Source organism: Rhinolophus sinicus, chromosome 11 (genome assembly GCF_057876585.1).
Source record: "Rhinolophus sinicus isolate RSI-liver-muscle chromosome 11, RSI-T2T, whole genome shotgun sequence".
Taxonomy (NCBI): Eukaryota; Metazoa; Chordata; class Mammalia; order Chiroptera; family Rhinolophidae; genus Rhinolophus; species Rhinolophus sinicus.
The window spans coordinates 13873879-13894254 of NC_142511.1; the positions used below are offsets into that span (position 1 = coordinate 13873879).

General features: G+C 38.2%; 1 protein-coding gene across 3 annotated transcripts in view; it reads left to right on the forward strand.

The window, feature by feature from the left end:
• The first annotated feature begins 15092 nt into the window (after positions 1 to 15092).
• Positions 15093 to 20376, forward strand: part of HMCN1 (hemicentin 1) — a 489269-nt gene continuing 483985 nt past the window's right edge. For all 3 annotated transcript variants that reach the window (XM_074322402.2, XM_088801634.1, XM_088801635.1), the window contains exon 1: positions 15093 to 15232. The gene's annotated coding sequence lies outside the window, so the exon portion shown is untranslated. The remainder of the gene's footprint in view (positions 15233 to 20376) is intronic.

Consider the following 20376-nt stretch of genomic DNA (forward strand, 5'->3'; position numbering starts at 1 on the left):
CTCCTTGTGGCTACAATTTTGAACCCCATTTTTACACCACGGTACAAATGACAGACACCTCCTATCACTGGCCTTAATGTCTTCTTTCTTGCTCATTCAGAAGCATGTATGAGAACCAGGTGAGTGACAGGGCTTCTTATAGAGATCACCTTGAATAGGTTTTAATTTCAGGAGAGAAGTAAGTCATTTGCAAACTTCAGTACTTTAACCTTTGTTAGTGACGGATTACTAGAGCGATATCTCACAATTGATCGGCACACATTAGTCTATCATGACAACCCTAGTGTATCATGACAACATGATTGGGAAAGGCTAGTATGTTAGGTGTTCAAATGACTGTTGAGTTGATTTGGATGTAATTTTAGTAATCCTGTAGTAACTGCCTAGAGCATTTTGAACGAAAAAACAATTTATTTTCAATCCCTCAAAAAACTCATGAATTTACCTATTTACCTTACGCATAGGTAACATTATTATTCTGTAAACATACTGGATTGGAGGGCCACTGTTCTCAATTTCTTAGAGTTGAGCAATGAGAAAAATCCTACGTGGGTCTTTGTGGTTTTAGGTGTCCGAGAGCCCTACACTACAAAGAACAGCTTCTAAGGGAACTAAGATATTATCATTCAGGTATTAAAGAGACACTTCAAGGATAAGGTCCCTGGGAAAGTAAGGTTCTGGGAACTGGAAAGAATGAAGAGAAATCAAATGCCACATATTACCTTGAGTTGCTCTGTTAAGTTACAATATCTTGCAACTTTGATAGGAAAAGATTAGAGATTTATGTGAATCTGGGCAGCTCAAGTCCTGACGTATTACATATCTTCTCACAGAGGCTTTTAGGATAGCTTTGAATTTCATAACCTCAGTGAGTATAAAATATGGAGAGAAAATAAGTTCTGGAGAGATTTATAGCAACCGCATTTGGCTTTTTCTTATTTTATAAAAATTGGAAGTACAACTTCAGTCCGGATGAACTATTAAATCTGCTTTTCCTTTAGTAGTTAGGGCTCCAAAGGCCAAAATTTAACCTAAAAATTTACATTGACCTAACTCATACTTACTAATATGACCTGTTTTCCCTCTGGCTGACCCTATCTACTTCTATTTTTAACTTACTTCAGTGAAAGTATGCAACAACCCTCCTTTAGTAAACACACCACTTGACCTCAGCAACAGTAGATTAGAAGCTTTTTTAAAAGGTCGGGACCATGTCTTATTTTTTTATTCCTCAAGTGCTTTGAACACAATTGATGGATAATAAATATTTTTTAAAAGTTCTGTCCCATCAGTAAGTAAAACATATATAAGAAATATAGATATTTTTTAAAGAAAAATAATTCATTATTCTATTAACCAGAGATAATTACTATCAACAACACAGTATAAACCAGAGAGGTTGGCAAAATTTTTCTGTAAACAGAAATAGTTAATATTTGAGGCTCTTCCGGCTTTGCATTCCCTGTGGCAACCACTTAAATCTGCTGTTGTGGTGGGAAAGCAGCCATAGGAAAGAGGAGACAAGATAATCCGTAAACAATGTGTGTGGCTCTGTTCCAATAAAACTTTATTTACAAAAACAGGCAGGTTAGATTTCCTGGCTATAGCTTGCTGACCCCTGTATAAACTATCTTTAAAGTCCATATCTATGATGATAATATACATGTATAGTAATAAACAATGTGTAATATATATAATATGTAATTTAATACACATAGTGGTTTAAAAAGTGATGTCATAAAGAATTACTAGATATCCTTTCAATGAAATATTGGAGCCTCTGGGGGATTATCTGCCCTATAGGGCATGAGTTCTCAGTCACCCTCAAAATTGGCTGGCTTTTTAGGAGTGGGAAAAAAAATCTTAGCTATTGCAATGGTTTGTGGTCCTTTGAAGTTCAACGCTACTCAACCAAATCTTATTCTTTAGTATTTAATCTGGGGTGGGGAGAAGATTAGGTAAAAATGTCTAAAAATTCTGCTTTGGAAGGTAAAGTGAAAAAAACAAAACTGAGAAACACTGCTATAGGGATATGAAACTTTGTCCTTAATTGGGTGATTTTCCAACTCTGTAGTTTGTAGGTAACTGAAAAATTTTTGCAGATGCAAATAATTCTCGTCTATAGACTTGCAAAAGACTTCTGTACATTGGGGAGACATCCACCCTGCCACCCATTCACCAGGAAAAAGCCAGTTTTGTTTTCACTTGTAAATGTATTTCAGCATTAATTTACCCCATATTCATTTGTTGTTCCTTAATTTCTCCTTTAAATTGGTTGGAACACTTGCCTGGTTCCCTCATTTAATAATTAATAATGAGTTAAATAATAATCTTTGATAAGTGTTTATATCTGTATGAGAATCATGGTTTTACCATTTTGAAAGATATAATTTAACAGTTTCCATTGGTTTGTAACAGTCCTGTTTTACTTTGACGGTATATCAAAAATATTCCCAGATTATTACATCTTTTAAAGATTATAAATATTCTACTAAACAAATGTCATTTAAAAATTATATTTTATTGTTGGAAAACAATGCATAATTTTATGAACAAGCGTAGATTCCTTTCTTAAAAAGGTACAGAATGTGGAAAGCCCTAACGGGTGTGAAAGCGTGTTACTTAATTTTTTTGGCACGGTCCTTGTTTGCTTTCAGTTCCACATTGACTTTCTCGAGGACATGGGCCAGTGGACATAAAGGCCGCTGCTATTTTCATGGCTCTGTTTGTTGACAGAAGGTTGCATGTGTTGCTACTCTGAATCTAAAATCATTTGGGGGAAAGCACGGTGCCCTGGCCTCATCAGTTACACATGAGAGGCAGGACACTGAGTATGCTTTGATTCTTGGCTTGGCTCAACGTACCTGGTCATGAGTCCGCTTTGGCTCGCAGGTTATTTCAGGAACATGGAACGGCTACTGTTTGTCTGAGTTTTCCATTAGTTGTCAACACCTCCAACCCTTCTCTTTACGCTCTTCGTGCACTGATTCTAACTTCTAGCCCCTCCATGCATGTGTTATATTCTTGTAAAAGTTTCTTCTTTAGAATTGCCTCCAGAAACCACAAAAAGGATTCCAACAATGGCAGTGTCCTTGGTTGGTCTGGGGAACACGTAACTGGACATACACATGTGTGTTTTCTTCTTGTGGTGCCTTCGCCTCACCTATGTGTTGCATCAAATATCTCTACCCTGATAGAATAAACCAAAAAACAAAAAAAAGAAAAAGTAGATTTCGCTTCATAAAACAGAATCCAAACATTTGTGAATCAAAGTAACCACTCTCTAAAATTTTAAAAAGTAAAAATATGTTCAGTAAATGTTATTAAATGTACTCAAATTGATAAGACTAACAATTCAATCATTAAATGAGAAAAGACATAAGCTTATTTATTCAACAAAAGTTATGGCACTTCTTATATATAATGTGTGGGGAAAGAACGAATATTTATTAGATTCCTGGAATATGCCATTTTTTTTTTTTATTTTTTTTTTTTTACGTTGAATCACCATGAAGTAGTTTTAAACCAAAAATTATTGAGGAAAATCAGAGCTGGATGAATTGGGATTTAGAAAGTTGCTATTGAGATGTAAATTTTCTTTAGCTTTGGCAAGGGCTGTTGGGATTTCCTTATCTATTTTTGAGAGTTTTTTTTAAATGTATTTTTTTTATTTCAGTTGGCATTCAATATTATATTAGTTTCAGGTGTACAACAGAGTGGTTAGACTTTTATATAACTTACAAAATGACCCATTGAGTCTAGTACCCATCTGACATCATGCATAGCTATTACAATATTATTGACTATATTCCTTATACTGTACTTTACATCCCTGTGACTATATTTATAATTGCCAGTTTGTACTTCTTAATCCCTTCACCTTTTTCACCCCTCTCCCCAACCCCCCTTTGATCTGGTGACCATCAATTTGTTCTCTGTATCTGAGTTTGTTTTGTTTGTTCATTTATTTTGTTCTTTAGATTCCACATATAAGTGAAATCATAGGGTATTTGTCTTTCTCTGTATGACTTATGTCACTTAGCATAATGTCCTCAACTTCTATCCATGTTGTTGCAAGTGGCAGGATTTCCATCTTTCTCAGGCTGAATAATATTCATACACACACACACACACACACACACACACACACACACATCATCTTTATTTGACTTTTTTTCTTCTAAATTTTTCCTATAAAATATGAAAGCCTCTGACTTAAGTTCATTTCGACAGTTTTTATATTTTATACATGTCTTTCAGCTTGTCACTAGATTTAACATAGAGAAGAACATGGCATGTCTCATGGAAAATTTTCACGGGCTCAGCCAGTACTGGACTGATTGCCAGTGGGAGTACAAAAATGGTCCCTAACAATGGAGGCGGCCAAACAGCTCTATTTCTCTCCTAGCCCATAGGCATTGGCAAGTGTGGCCTGCTACACATAATTTTCTGGGACTTTTGCTCCAAGTCCTCTCCGCCACTAAGCAGTTACTGACCTTCAGAGTCACTGGCTGAGCCTTGACAAGAATTCTCTTCTGGACCAAACTCTTGTTAGGTTCTTTTAAGCGCACTAGACCTTGACCTTGGTGTCTGTCCTTGGTGGTCCTGCATCACCCAGTTGTGGCGAGAATTGTTCTAAGTCCGTTTAGAGAGAACCCCATACCTTGATATCTGATCACTTTCAATATCTGAGAAAATTCTTTATTCCCAGCATCCCTGAGGAGATACCTGATTAACCAGGATGCCTTCAGCAAGAATTCTGCCAAATCAGGTTAGACAGAAATCCGCCCGTCTCCCTGTAAATAACATAAGTAATCCTTTTAGTAATTTTTCATCCCCTGACCCCCACCCTTGACTCTAAATCCCCACTTATCCATGCTCTATTCAGAAATGCGGCCAGTTCTATATTGAGATCTCTTTTCCACAATTGCAATTGTTTCTGAATAAAATCTAGTATTAGCACTTTAACTACTACTTATTTAGCTCTGGTTTTCTTCAGTCTTAGGTTTAAAACTTTCTGCCACAGTTGTCTTTTAAGCCATTTGAATTATATTTCTTAATTTTAAATTCTGAAAATTAAGGTGATATCGCTATGAGTTACAGAATCACATAGACCTGTTTTGAATCCTGACTCTGTTGTCTGCTAGATGAGTGACACTTTGAAGAATACTTTACACCATTGTTCCTCAATTTCCTTATTTGACAAGTGGACATAACAGTACTGACCAAATGAGATTATGAGGAATAAATGAAGTAACATTTGCAAAAATGCTTAGGACATAATAAATTTTATTATCATTTAGGAGGGGTTACCCCATGAAAAGAAATGTTGGAATATTTTACAGCAAGATTAACTGCTATTTAAAAATGTGTTTCTGGTGGTGAGATAGGTCAGCTTGGACCAGACTTTCTTTTTCTGAGAAAAACCATTTATTGACTCTTCTCAGAAATTTTAATGTACAGTAACAACCACACCTGTTTATGTAGCAAGATGAAAATGCTCACATTGCAATCAACAAAAAGAACAGACACTACAATCAAATATCTATAATTAACTATATAAGAAAGATAATAGTATAAAGATGAAGAAAATACATGAAATGCACTTGGATTATGGTGGTAAAATAGGATTTTACTTGTCCAGGCAGTGGCAGCCCCTCTCTATGTTCTTGACATATAGCGGCTGATGATTGGATTATTTGGGGCGGGAAAAGTGAAAGAAAATGTCCACAAAGTGCCAAGAAACCTTTAGGAATCAAAAGGATTGAGAGCTTCATCTCTTCCCTTTTGGAAAAGGTTCAATATTGTAAGAACAAGTTTGACCTCGTCGATGGAAGGGCTCCAGCCAAAATCATTGACCAGGAAAGGAGACCAGATTTCTCCCACCCAGAAGGGCAGTGGCTGTGAAAAAGGGGAAAGGGTAGGCTTGAGTCTATACCAAGGGCCAAGATGTTGGAAGGGGAAGGCTGATTCAGAGCTGCTCATCTAACCCTCACCAAAACTCTACACGGTACAACTAGGGCCTCGTGTTATCCCTGTTTTTCCTGCAGCCACATTTAGACTCGGAGACGCTAAGAAATTTGCTAGGTGACAAAGAGCTGGATCTTGAACCTCATCTGTCTCTAGGATCCTTGCTTCTCACCGCTGCACTCTGCCTACTATCTGAGCTCTTCTTGTGGCTTTTCTCTTCCTTCGCTGACAAAATAAAGAAATGCAAGTTGAAGTTAAGGATTAGGACAAATACTTCAGGGAGAAAGGTACTGGCAATTAGAGGAAGACAATGTAAAAGGTTCTTTGAGGGTTCTGGCCTCCTCCCAGAGGATGACGACGATGTGATGTAATCCACATCCTTGCCTGACTTCTGGAAACGAAAAAACAAGAATTTTCAAGATAATTACCTAAGATTAAAAGTCATTCCATTGCCATGTATAGATGTGCTTTTTTCTTTGCAAACTTGATCTTTCCGGACCTAAATGATCTCATCTGTAAAATGAAAGGGTGTACTAAGCCACTGGTAAAGTTCTTTTCGTGCTCTAATGTTTGTGAGTCCAGGAATTTATAAGCTTTTTCTAGTATTTAACCTTTGGCCTTAGCCTCTTTAGCACTATGATCAAAACTAATCAACTCAACTTAAAGTTTATGTGACAGGTGAGGAAGCCAGGACAAAGGACTGAAGGAAGGTTATAAAGCAGGGAGTGTGGCAGCAAATGGTTTTATATGGCAATATAGTAAATGGAATTTAAAGGAAAGAATTCAGGGTCTTAGAAACCAGTGGGTAGAGCAAAAAAATCTCCTGGGTAATCTTTTTGTGCCTTAGGTGTTAGCAGGCTGTAATTATTATAGACTGTCCGGTGTGAGAGGAAAGGATTAGCCATTAATGGAATGGCTGTCTGGCTCCCCCATCTCACAGCCCAGCCTCTCTTTCTCTGGAGCTGGTGCAGCTGCTGACATCACCACCACCAGCTCTACTCCTAACCACCAAAGCTTTCCTGGTCGTAGTTCAGTGGAGCAAAGAATAATATTAATTAAGAGAAAAGTGAAAACGAAAAAAAAAAAAAAACCCACAAGAACGGAGACGTGAGCAAACTTGACAGAATACAAGTTTCTGATTCTTCTTTGAGAGTAGCCCCTTTCTGGTCCTCCTCTTCCTTCCTTCTTTCTTCTCATCTTCCTTCTTCTTTTCTCTCCTCTGTTCACTTCTTTCTTCTGCCTTTCCTCACCTCTTCGTTCTTTCCTCCGGCACTTCCGGATCACCATGTTGAAAAGTGTATGCTGGGCCCTGTGGACACCCCGAGATAAAGAAGACAGAGTTCCAGCTTTTCAGACTGCTCTCAAGTAACAAGGGAGAGAGACAGGGATCAGACAATGTGGTCAATCAAATCTGTAAGATAATCCTTTCACCTCCGCCCTGTCTGTGCAGCCCCACCCCCCAACCTCCTGACATTCTCTCCTTTTCCTTCTAATGGCTGCTCTAAGGATTAGATGCCTAAATGGCTAGTGATTTTCCCTAAACTGGGGGAGAAAATCTTTTAAGGTTCAGCATCATATCAAGCGAATTCCAGGTCTATGATCATTCTCCAGCTGGGGCTTTCTTCTCTTTTCATTAAGACAGATTCCCAGAGGATTCAAAAATGAGTTTTACCATTTGCTCTTTTTATTGAGGAATGGTAGTTCCAGGATTTTATTGAGTACTTACCATGTTCTAGGTACTTACATGTTAACTCTGATCTTATATTATCACCTCCCCCACAACCATTAATTCACAGATGAGATAACTGAGGTTAAGTGAGCAGTCTTAAGTTAAAACACCTAGACGTGGAATTTGAGCATAAGTCTGTCTAATTAAAAAACCCAACCTCTTTTCACTATCTCTGTTGCTTTAGTGACAAAGGGCAGTTTCCATAGTCTTTTTATTTTTTCTCCAGTGGAATTGTACGTCCAAGAGGCCTCTGTTTTTGTTTTATTTCTTAAACTTACTCATGAGGGAAAGCATATGTTTAAAGCTACTTTGAGATATAGTTGGACCCCTTCTAAGTTATACAATGAGTATCTGATTGGTTTGGTTACCAATTGTAAACTGTACTATCCAATTCAATTTAAAAATTTCATAATTGGAAAAAGTCCGAGTGGCATAATTTTTTAAAGTTAAGACGGTCCCTCTTAAAAATGGATTAATGCTTATTTGTAAAAACACATGTAGTTCATATATATATACATTCATGTTCTTTGTACAAAACACAAGACACAGGTGGACTTACAGGCATTAACAAAAACAAAAGACAGTTGTAAGTGTTCTTACTAGCTGGTATAATATACAAATTTAATGTATATTCACTGGACTTGTAGAAGCTCTCAGAAAAAAATCTCACTGTAATACTGTAATGTTTAAAAATAACATGGCAAATTTTATAGCCAATTTGGTTCTAAAGGCTATTAAGAGAAATCTAATGTATTGTGAATTTGTTGAATCTTAGCAGCGGTTATATTCTTGCTGCATTAATATTAATTTGCCATGAGAATATTATACCAATATGCTTCTGTTGTTACAACATAACAATCAATAGGGGAAATTTTAACATTGAACTGAGATGAATTTTAATAGATTGTAAGATTAACTTGTGTGCATTCTATCATAATGGAATTTGTATTGAATTTTTGAACTGATGTAAGTCATGTCCATATCAGAATAGTATCTCATGCCATGTCTATATGGTGCACAGATATTAGTAGGAGTGTTTAAACAGTGCTTCCTTTAACCTCTCTGGGTTTCAATTCTTTCATCTGTAGGTACAGATTATAGTGCATCGAAATCGTGCCTGGCACATAGCTGACATTTAGTATGGCCTTACTCTTAATATTATAATCTATGGACCCTTTTTTAAGCATGGGTAAATTATTGGTGATGTTGCCTGTGGCAACTGTGCTTGAAGCTAAGCCCACCAGAGATATTACATCTGTGTACGTGGACCTTCAATCCAAAGTAGTAGGTTTGGAGACAAAGACGTTAGCTTACCAACTCTGGAAAAACTGAGGAAATGACACATACGATAGAAATTCCTCAGTGTTTATATAATAAATAGCGCTTGAGAATTAAAAGAATCAAAGTGATTTAGTATAAAGTATTTTAAAGGCCTAGATCCTAAGACTTTTTCTTCAATTCCAGAGCATCCTTCTGTTACACTATTTTGCCAAAGAACCTGTAAGAATCACTACAAATCAACAATGGTAACAAAGAAGCAAATACAGATTCCAAGCAGAATTTGTTCTAATCCCACTACTTTTGAGGAGGTCCCATTTCTCTCAATTCCTGAGGTGAAGCATAAAGGCAGAATGAATAAGAAATGATAAGAAATGCTGAATCACGTTGGTATTAAAACCCCTATGTTCTTTAGGGGTCGACCTCTATTAGAACCGCTTCTGCATTAAGAGAGGTGATCTTGAGTGTGGGACACCTTCCCAGAGGAGGGGGGGCTCCCTGTTTTTCACAGAAAGCTTCTTTTCTTCATCCAAGTACTTTGAAGACAGCTCCTACCTCCAGAGAGGAGATGTGGAGAGATGCTTTTGGTTATCACAGCTGACTAGAGTTCTTGGCTTTTGATGGTTCTATGCAGGATGACCTTGCACCACAAATAATTGTCTGGCTTCCAGTGCCAATGGTGCCTTCAGTTAGGAAACATTTTGCCCTCCTTTCTCCTGTCCTGCTTGTAGTTTAGGTTGTAAACTCTGGGAGAAGAGGGATGTGGTGGGCCCTACTGTCTAGAAGAGTACCTCACATGTAGTAAGTCCTAAGTAAATATTTGTTGAATGAGGTGCCACTTACAAAGATAATGATTGAGTGATAGTCCATGAAATAGATACAATAAAAACCTGCTAAGCAAAGTTCAATTTCCTCAAGCCTTAAATTGAATTCCCTGGTGTTGGAATCCTGGATATGCCTGCTTTTCAAGTAAAGTCTCTGTTAGATCTTTGTGGGTGTCAGCTTTGAGTGTATTATTTTGGGGGGTGGTTGCCCTGCGTTCCATAGCTTCCTGTGAATATGGGATATGAATGTAATCTCAGGGCTGTGAGGAATCATGGGTTTGATTTTATTTTGTGTATTTATGTTTAGCAGGAGTTAAAATGTATACTATAGACTCTGCTGGTAACAGTTTAACACCGAATTTATAAAGATATTAATTTGAAAATATGGTTCCCTAGATTTCCTGGAAAAGTTTGGAAATCTTATAACTAAGCTCTTTTTAGTCTGTTTTTAGTTTGTACAGTGTGATATTTGAGTTTAAAAGGGGGTTAAAACAGTTTGTGAAAAAAAGACTTTCTGGAAAGCAAATTTGCTGTAAACATGTGACTGTGTTTCCTAAAAATACACAAAAATTTAACAATTATTAGAAATATTGTTTAAATGTAAGTCTTTTTTATAGAACATACATTAAAAGACTATCTCTTCAATATTTCAAAGAAAAATTTTCATGTTTACTTTGTCCTTTCTTTTCTTTCTTCTTAATGTTAATTTTCATGTTATATGAAAATTGCTCTCTTGATTAGCATTTAAAAAGTTTGTTCTCTGCAGATGTCTTTTTTTCATTTCTAGTTATTTATACCATCAAGGAACAACTTAAAAACAAAATAAAACATTAGCTTTATCACAAAACAAATATTTGCAAATTATTTTTCTGATAGCATCTAGTATTCATTTCACCACCTTACCTCCTTCTGTATTTGTAATATATTCACACATTGAGTATTTAACATTCCTTCATGATTCCACAACACAACTTCTTTTTCACCCCAGACGCTTAATTAGTATTATCTGTCACAGCAGCAGTTTTTTTTTTATGGCATAAAATCACACACTTTTTTTGTACTGGAAGGAGATTTTAACAGAGGAAATTGACTCTGCAGATCTATCGTGAAGGCTGGGTTCAGAGCAGCTATCTGATCAATTCTAGCTTCTTATTTCTTTTTTAAATAGAATACCGAGTTTCTTGGAAAATAATGGTAGCCAAATAAAGAAAACCACTTCTTCAGTAATGCTGCTTTCCTGGGAATACCTCTCCTTATTTATAGGCTGGTGTTTGTCTGGTTGAGTTGCTTTTGCCAGTGCACACAGCGCCAAATCTCCTCAGAATCTGTTCTACTACGCCATTTCTTCTTCTGCTTGATATGCAGAGTCATTTCCTTTTAGTAAATATTTGGATGTCCTGAAGCAAGCTCATTCAACTACGCTTTATGTTTGAGTTGGGGACAGTTGAGGCGTGTTGTGTGTCTGCGTGTGGTTGGGTTGTTCTGCCCTTTCCTTTCCTCTGAAATCACCTTTTGAAATAAAACTTAAATAGGGTGAGCCTATGGAGGAGGGTGTATACAGAGTGTCATTTCTGTCTTAACCAGAAAAACATTTTCAAAGCAGAACCTATGGTGGGAAAACAGGATGATTCTGAGAAATGGCCGTGGGGAAGCCTGGAGTTGGAAACTGTCCTTGTTGCGATGGCCACTGGCATATCTGTGCAACTCTTGGTAAAGGACTTTTGTGATTTAACAAAAATCAGCGCCTTCTCCTTTTTTGCCTGAGTACACACCTCAACCACCAGCCTTGTTTGTAGCCATTTGTCTGAGATCCAGCCAGTGGCACGTGAGCAGAGCTGATTCGCACCACTCCTTGGCAGCAGTAATTCCAATCTCTGCCCATCTTTTTGTGTGGCCCACTCCTTCTTCTCCTTTTCGGTATCAAATGACCCTCCTCCTTTCTCTTATGAGGACACTTGTTATTGGATTTATGACCCACTCATATCCACCAAGATGCTCTTGTCTTGAAAACCTTGATTTAATTACAACTGCAAAGCCCTTTTTCCAAAGAAGGTCAGCTTCACAGGATCTAGGGGTTAGGATAGGGACATACTTTCAGGGGTCACCATTCAGTCCCCGACACGCTGCTTAGCACAATTCCTGGTCTACATCAAGCACTCAGGAAATGTCAGCTCTTCTTCTTTTCCCTAGAAGACGGCCTGCTTCCCTACTCCTCTCAAATACTCGATTCTGCTTTCGAGGTGCTCTCTTCTCTCTGTGCCTACGATCAGTTCTTTAGCTCAGGTTCTCATCAGGATTGGACGTATTCTTTCCTCCACTTGTTTGTGTTTCCAATTCATACTGTGCATTGCCTCTTGATAGCTCTTTTCTAATGTACGCTCCCTATTTAAAATTTCCAGTGGTTTTCTGTTGCACACAATAATGCTAGTAACAGTCAGAACTTGTGTTTGCATCATTCCCATTTCTCTAATGGGGAAACCAAGGTTCAGAAAAGATTAAATTATATGTCCAAGCCCATATATAGCTTTGCCATTATTAGGGACTGATATCAAGCCCAGGTTTTCTGAAGCCATGCTCTGAAGCCTGAGCTTAGTTCATCATTTGAAACCTTCACAATATTTCAATGTCAACTTTTCCACGTGTATTCCTGAAGTTCTCTGGCGTTCATTCATTTTTCCACCCATAACTCACCAAGCTCTGCAGAGATTTCATTCCTTACACTTTACTTGTTTCTACTAGGAGGGGTTATCCCTTCATTTTTTTCTTGACCCCCCCCCCCTCCTTTCCTATCTTTTTCATGACTCCAAAAAAGTCACTCTGTTAAGAATCCCCAGATCCCATGAAGAATGAGGTGCTCACTTCCCAAAGTTCTCATGGCACTTTACGTATATTTCTATTACTGCACTTACCACATCATTTGTCACTGTTCACATATCTTTATGGACCAAACATCTCATTGATTTGAATATCCCTTGTGCCTGACTCATCCAACGTAATCAGTAAATATTTGTTGAAATATTTCAACTAAGGTTATGTAACTGAAAGAAATTGTTCTTTTAGCTTGTTAAAAATCAGCTTATAATCAGCTATTCAAAAAAAATTAAGAAATATAATTTTTAAATTGGGAGACGGGGCTCTGAATGGGATAATGGGAATCTTGAAATCCTCTCTGTAATAACTCCTTTATTGTCCTTAATAACTCCTTAATTGCAACTATATTGTCATGTGACTAAATTCTTTATTGTAGTCAGATTAGCTTTCCCTCATTTCTTGGACTACTGGTGACTGTTTCTAACTCTGTGCCTTTACTTAAGCTGTTCTCCTCCCACAAATGTCCTCCCACTACCCTGCATTTCCCCAAATCCTACCCATCATCAAGGCTAGGTCCTATATCCTCCATGAAGGAACCCTCTGTTACCCACCATACTCACCTCTGACTTTACTGTCTCAAGCCTCACCTTGACTGTTTACAGACTATTGATGTTGTCTGTAGTCCTTGCCGATGAGAGAATTAAACGTTTATCTGGTAATAAAGCAAGTCCACCCACATTATTCTATTTTTAATCTTAAAAAAATCAAGTGTGATGATAAGGGAAACTTGTTTTAGAGAAGTACACTGATGTTTACAAAATGAAACTTGATGACAGGCATGTATTAGAGGGCAATAGTTACTATGCAATATTAAGTTCTTCCTACCTTCACTGTGATAGAACTGTTTGGTGAGTATACCACTACTTAGAATAAAGACTACATTTCCCATGCTCCCTTGCAACTATATTGTCATGTGACTAAATTCTGGGCCGTGAGATGTAAGTGTAATTGTAGTATGATAGATTTGGGGAGCCTTTATTAAGAAACATTGTTTATGCACACTTTGCTTTCTTCTTCATCTTTTCTTTCTGGGATATGGATGCTTTCTCGAATATGAATGCCTCCGTCTTGAAAAGTGAGATAAGAAATTGATAGAAGGAGTCTGGAGTTTCTGCTGGAAATCTGCAGTTGCCAGATTTAGCAAATAAAAACACAGGATGCCCAATATATATTGAATGGGACATACTTTTACTAAAATATTATTTGATGTTTATCTGAAATTTAAATTTACTTTGCTGTCCTGTATTTTATCTGGCAACCCTACCCGGTTATCTATTGCCATGGGATGCTACACCAGATATAGGAAATCTGACAGGACTTTTGCCCATGTGAGGGAACCAAACCACCATCATTAAATTGTTATGTCACTAATTTAACAAATTCACAGCAGGAAGAGAAGGCTAACCTCTATCTTCTCCAAATTTCGTGCTTTACAATTTTGTTACAAGGTCCCTTTGGTAAGATGATTGTAGACCTTCTGTGTTCTTGAGGATCACCAGTAGGTACAATATTTTACATGTTTGTATACTCCTTTACATTTTCTAAATAAGTTTCACATGTGTTGGTCTTATTTAATATTCACAATGATCTTATTTCTTAAATTTGCAGATGAGGTTTAGTGATTTGCCCAAGTTCATATAGCTGGTAAAAAGTGGATGTGGCGTGTTCATTGCAGCATTATTCTCAATAGCCAAGACATGAAAGCATCTGTCTATTGATGGATGAATGGATAAAGAAAATGTAGTATATACATCCAATGGAATATTATTCAACCTAAAAAAGAAGGAAATCCTACTATTTGTGACAATGTGGGTAACCTGGAGGACATTATATTAAGTGAAGTAAGCCAATCACAGAAGGGAAAATAACTACATGATACCACTTATATGATAAATCTAAAAGAGTCAAACTTATAGAAGCAGAGAATGAAATGGGAGTTGCCAGGGGCTGGGAAGAAGAGGAAACAGGGAGGTATTAGTCGAAGGGTACAAAGTTTTGGTTATACAAGATGAATGTCTTAGAGATCTACTAGGTATACAGCATAAGGACTTTATTAATTAACAGTATGGTCATTATGCTGTTGTGTACTTACCTTAACAATAGCATATTGTATATTTAAAATTCACAAAAAAGATAGATATTATATACGTGGTCTTATCACATACACACAAAAATAATAACTAAGAGGGCAGGAGAAAACTTTTAGAGGTGATGGATAGGTTTATGCATAGATTGTGGTGATGGTTTCACGAGTTTTTACTTATCTCTAAACTCATCAAGTTGTATATGTTAAATGTATTTATTTAGTTTTTTGTATGTCAATCATACCTCAATAAAGCGGTTTTAAAAAAAGTAGTAGATGTGTAACTTGAATTTGGATCTTCTGACTCTGACTTTACTGGTCTCTCTGCTCTCCACAGCTTCCCTTCTTACTGTGGCTAATTCACCAGCAATGGAATGGCAGAGAAGGTGCCCCACCTCCACACCCGCTGCAGGGATTTATTGGGAGAAAGGAGAAGCCCTGCTCTACCTTACACCCCAGCACCTGCCTATCCAGCATGTAAGTCCCTGAGATTTATGGAGGCTGGCTGCGCCAGGGTTAATGGTTTTGGGTGGGAGGGAACAGAACTTGAAGTCTCTCACAGTGCTGCATAAAAATGGAAATTATCTTGATACCAGTGTTCTCATCAGTTACTAAAACCCTACTGACTTTTTGGTGGCTTTAAGGGAAATCGTTCTCTTTGCTCTGCACTGAGGAAGGTATGCGTCTCTGTAGAAATTTGGATCAAAGTTCTGGTTTTCAAATTGCAGCTTCTGGATCGATGTTTCAGGGGTTCTGTAAAGATTTGATTCAATATTATTTCCATTTCCCCCTAACCATTATATTATTGAAGGTGAATAATGCTAGCTACTGTAACAAAGGCTCAAATCTTAGTCGCTTAACATGGTGAAAGTTTACTTCTTGCTATTCCAAAGGTGTTAAGGATATTCCTGAGGCACAAGTGGCCTTCTAAATGGTCCTTTGGGAACCTAGGAATTTTCTATCTTGTGGCCCTGTCCTCCTCTCTGGATCCTGAGTCCTTTCCAGCTAGTGGGCTGCTGGGGAAAGGGTTGGAGGGTTGTCTGTGACAGGTTTGCTGGTGACAAGTCTGAGAGTGGTGCATATCAGTTCTGCTCACATTTCATTGGCTGGACCTCAGACCAGTGGCTACAGGGAAGCCTGGCAAATGTAGCTGAGCTGTGCATCCAGGCACAAAAAGAAGGGGAGCTGATTTTCGTTAAGGACACAGCTAGCTGTCTTTACCACAATCATTGAAAAACAAAACAAAACAAACAAACTCTTCACTCTTTGGAGACTACAGTTTCTTAATATGTTGTCAGTGTCAGAATTAAAGTTCTTTTATTCTAGTTAATGAAAGAATATCCTAAGGTTGCAAGAAAAGCTGGTACAAAAGCATCTGTCACCACTCACAGCGATTTATCAGTGGAAATTATTGTTGTCACCCCCAAATGTGGTTGCAGAGGAAATATGAAAATAAATTAGATTCTAAAATTGATGTAAGTCTGGAAGTCATCTACGGAATCAATCCTGGTTCAACCGAAAAACTACCTTGTTCTCAGTGACTGACTATAGCATTTAATAGAAATGTGAATTATAAAATAAGTTTATATCAGTAAAATATTTCTTTCCTCTGCTCCAGATATATTGAGGTTGCATAGAAGATTTGTCTTTTTAAAGAAAGCATTCCGTTGCTTAACAAATTAAAAACAGTGCTATCTAGAGTCTCCCACCTCTAACGTTTATAATGCTTTCTATTTTTATATGCCTTTCAGAGGAAGACTAACTCTTGATTGTGTCTGAATGAGGCAATGCAAATTACCTAAGTCGTTTTCCTTAGTAGACAAGTTAACTTTCACTAGGAAAAAAACAAAACTTGCACAATGCGCTTTTCCAACTTGTCTTAAATCAATTATTTTAGAAAATCCTCGAGGCTTGAAATCTCTCGAGGTGCCGACCAGCTGATTGTCCATGCTAATCGTCTCCACAGTGTATTTGAAGCTTTGCAATTAAAACACGCTTTTGCTTGTTCATAACTAAGCTCATCTCTCTTGCATTAACTATAATGTCAAGTCAGGGGTCTGTTTAATTAAAGATCCACAGGCCTGCCAAAGAGCAGCATTGATTCTCTCCTCCCTGGGATTTCTTCTTGATTAGGTTTGGACATCTGCTTTGGGATGTTTGGGCTTCCCTGCTGCCCTTTTAATGTGGAAGCCTCCTGCTCACCTCATGCAGGGGCTGCCTTAGGCCCGAAATATATAGCCAGGCAACTCAGCCATAAATTAGGTGTTGCTGAGTCTGGAGGTGCTATGGCTTTTATTTTCAGGGTTGCAGTTTGAGGCGAAGGTCATAATTCCTGTTCCCGTGACTGCTGGCAGCCGCCTCAGGGTTAGGAAGGGATCAGCCACAGACCAGAATGTGATGGGAGAAATGAACTCAGGTGACCCCGCCTGCCATATTGGACTGTGCCTCCACAGGGAAGTGCCTGCCTAGGGCTGGCAGGGCTCCTAGATCTATCACTGCCCTCTACTGGATCAGCATAGAGATCCTAGATGCAGAATGGGGGCTTTTGATGAACAGTTAGCCTGAAAGAACTGAGCTCAGAGGAAGTGGAGACCACAAAACTTATTCCTAATGTCATCTGCATTAAATTAGCCAGTGACTATGGTTTGCTTGGTTTGACATCTGCTTATACTGAACCTAATCACGTCTGTAAGATCTGCTAGATGTGAGCTCTACTTGATTTGGTGTACTTGCAAATTTTACCATCTTGGGTTTGAAAGCAGATACATTGGGCTCAGCGACAAGAGAAGATGAAATGGTTTCAGAAAGCTGAAACGGGCCTTGGTGACTCTGAAATGGTGTTTTCATTCAAGGCTGATTCGTATGTCAGAACAGACCCAGTAAAGTCCCTTAAAATATCCCCTTAGAAATTACAGTTATTTCTATCACTATTAGTCTTCAATGTGCAGAAAGGTGTGGAACTGGAATAGTGACACTCAGAGGCCTGATTTCTTTAGCCACCAAGTATGTCCTTTGTATTCCCGAATCACTCCTCATGGTGGTCTTTTCATAGTTTATTTTCTCATTTTCCCTCCTATTTTCAATCTTGTTTTGACCCACACACCTGTTTTATTTTTCATCCATCCCACTGCAAAGAACAACAAACATGGAATGGCACTGGAGAAAAAGTAAAGCTATGAAATACATGTTTGACATACTCCTTGGAAAAAATACAGAAAATGCAGAGAAGAAAAAAAAAGGAAAGTTAAACCACACTGGTCGTCCCTCTATATCCATCCTTCTCCACCCTGCTGAGTACCTGGGAGGGCTGGCCTGCACCCAAAGGCCCCCTGGCCTCCTGACTTCCCCTTGAGTTTCACGCACGTGAGAGAGGTTGGGCTATTTATTTCCCTCACTTCCTCTCTGTGGGGTTGCTGCCAGCTGGCTGCATGTCTTGACTGAAGGGCACAGCTCTGTCAAGCAGCCCTCTTCACAAGTTCTCTCTCTACAGGTTCAGGAAATCACTCCCTCCCCCAACCCTACTGGTCTAGGCTGGGAATGGGGTCTCCCCTGGGAACCCGTACCATTCTTCACCCATATGTGTTGCAAATAGTCCCTTTATATACTCTCTTCAAACTACTTAGTTTAAGAGTTTCATCTCTTTTCTGCTGAAGCCCTGAGCTGTACAATTATAATTATTACCCAGATATAAGCAGTGATAAGCATTGGATGTATTTCCCCAGGTGCCTTTATTTTTGATCCTGTGTATGGGCAACAGATTCAGCATCATTCTGGATATGCATCTTTTATGTCTTATTTTTTCCCCACTTATAATTACTTGTGAGAGTGATCCCTTCTTAATAAAATCTTCCGTGCCCCAAAAGACGATTTTATTGGCTATATTTTGTTCCATTGTGTAACTTGAATTTATTTTAGGATTCAAGGGCAGGTTTATGATCTTTTTTACAACTCCTCAAACTTAGTTGCTCCCTATTTCTTCAGTGTGTGTATTTCACAGCTCCACTCCACCAGATAAAAGATTTGACTGCATCAGTGAGTCACCAGCCATTTTGGGGGGGCGCCTATTGGGCACAATCTTAACCCAAGTTTCCTTATGGACAGTGATGCCTCTTTATGTTCAGTCTTCACTCACCCCAGTGGTTAAGTGACTTCTGCAAGGTCTCATCCTAGGAAATTGCAGAGGTGGAACTTGAACCCATGATTGCTGTCTCTAAATCCAGGGCTTTCTTATGCCAGTATGTTGTGTTTACTGATTTGTAAAACCCTAACTCTACCTCTAACCCTGGAAACCATAGTTCTAAGTTCCGGAAGAATGTCAATTTAAGAAAATGTATGGTTCTAAAGAAATGAGTTATCAAGCCATAGCAAGACATGGAGGAAGCATATTACCTAGTGAAAGAAGCCAATCTGAAAAGGCTACATACTGTGTGATCCCAACTGTACGACATTCTGGGAAATGGCAACCTTGTGGAAACAGAAAAAGGATCAGTGGTTGCCAGGGCTTGGGAGGGTTGCCCAGGCAGAGCACAGGGGATTTTTAGGGAAGCGAAACTACTCCATATGATACGCTAATGGTAGATACACGTCATTATATGTTTGCCCAAATCCATAGAATGCACAACACCAAGAATGAGCTCTAATGTAAACTGTGGGCTTTGCAGAACAGTGCTGAGTCAATGCAGGTTCTCCAGTGGTAACAAAGCGTGGCTCTGCTGTGAGATAGTGCAAGAGATTGCTTGGGGTGGGACAGGAAGTATATGGGGACTATTTTTTTTTTAAAGAAGCATAAAACTACCGCAAAAGTAAAGTCTAGTTTTAAAAATGCATGCTTCCTTTTAAATAGGCATAGTATTAGTTTTCATTGCCAACAGATTTACCTTGTCTTTAAGAAAAGGGACTTGTTTGCCTCTTTTATCACCAATGTCTGCAATAAATTGACATTCCCATCTCGGGGGCTTTCTCACCGGAAACTTATTTTTCCTATTGTTATTTTAAAGCAGAATCAGTGTTGGTCTCTTATAGTCTCTTATAACGTGGACACATAATCAATTGTCAACTATATCCAGCTCTGAGGACATTTTCCTGCCAAAGAGTGTCATACCCAAGTCTTATAGTGAAGATATAAGAGATCATTTTTTTTCAAGGCCATGGAGATTTAGAGGCATAAACAAGAAGCTTAGCTTGAGACTTTCAAAATCCTAAAATCAATCCAAACATCCATCATACATGACAGAATGATTATATTACCTCCAGAATGAGATGTACAACCCTATGCATATTGCATTCAGTTAATCTGACTCTCAAGTCCAATGTACACTGTGTATTTCTTTTCTCCAGGATCTCAAACAAGTACAGAAACTTAAGGGACTTAAGAGCTTTGAAATGCCTATGCATTGATTTATTTTTGTTTAAACAGCATAAGGAAATGTTCTTCACTAGAAAAGATCATAATGAACATAGGTGGATAGGTTGCCCTGCTGGTTGCTTAAAAACTAACCACTGAGATCAGAATGCAAACAGGGGTCTTCATGTACATATGTTTTCTGAGTTTGCATGATTTGAGAAATGCGTAAATAATCAGTGACTAATTTGTGTTGTGTGAATGCTGTTGCGTGTACTTA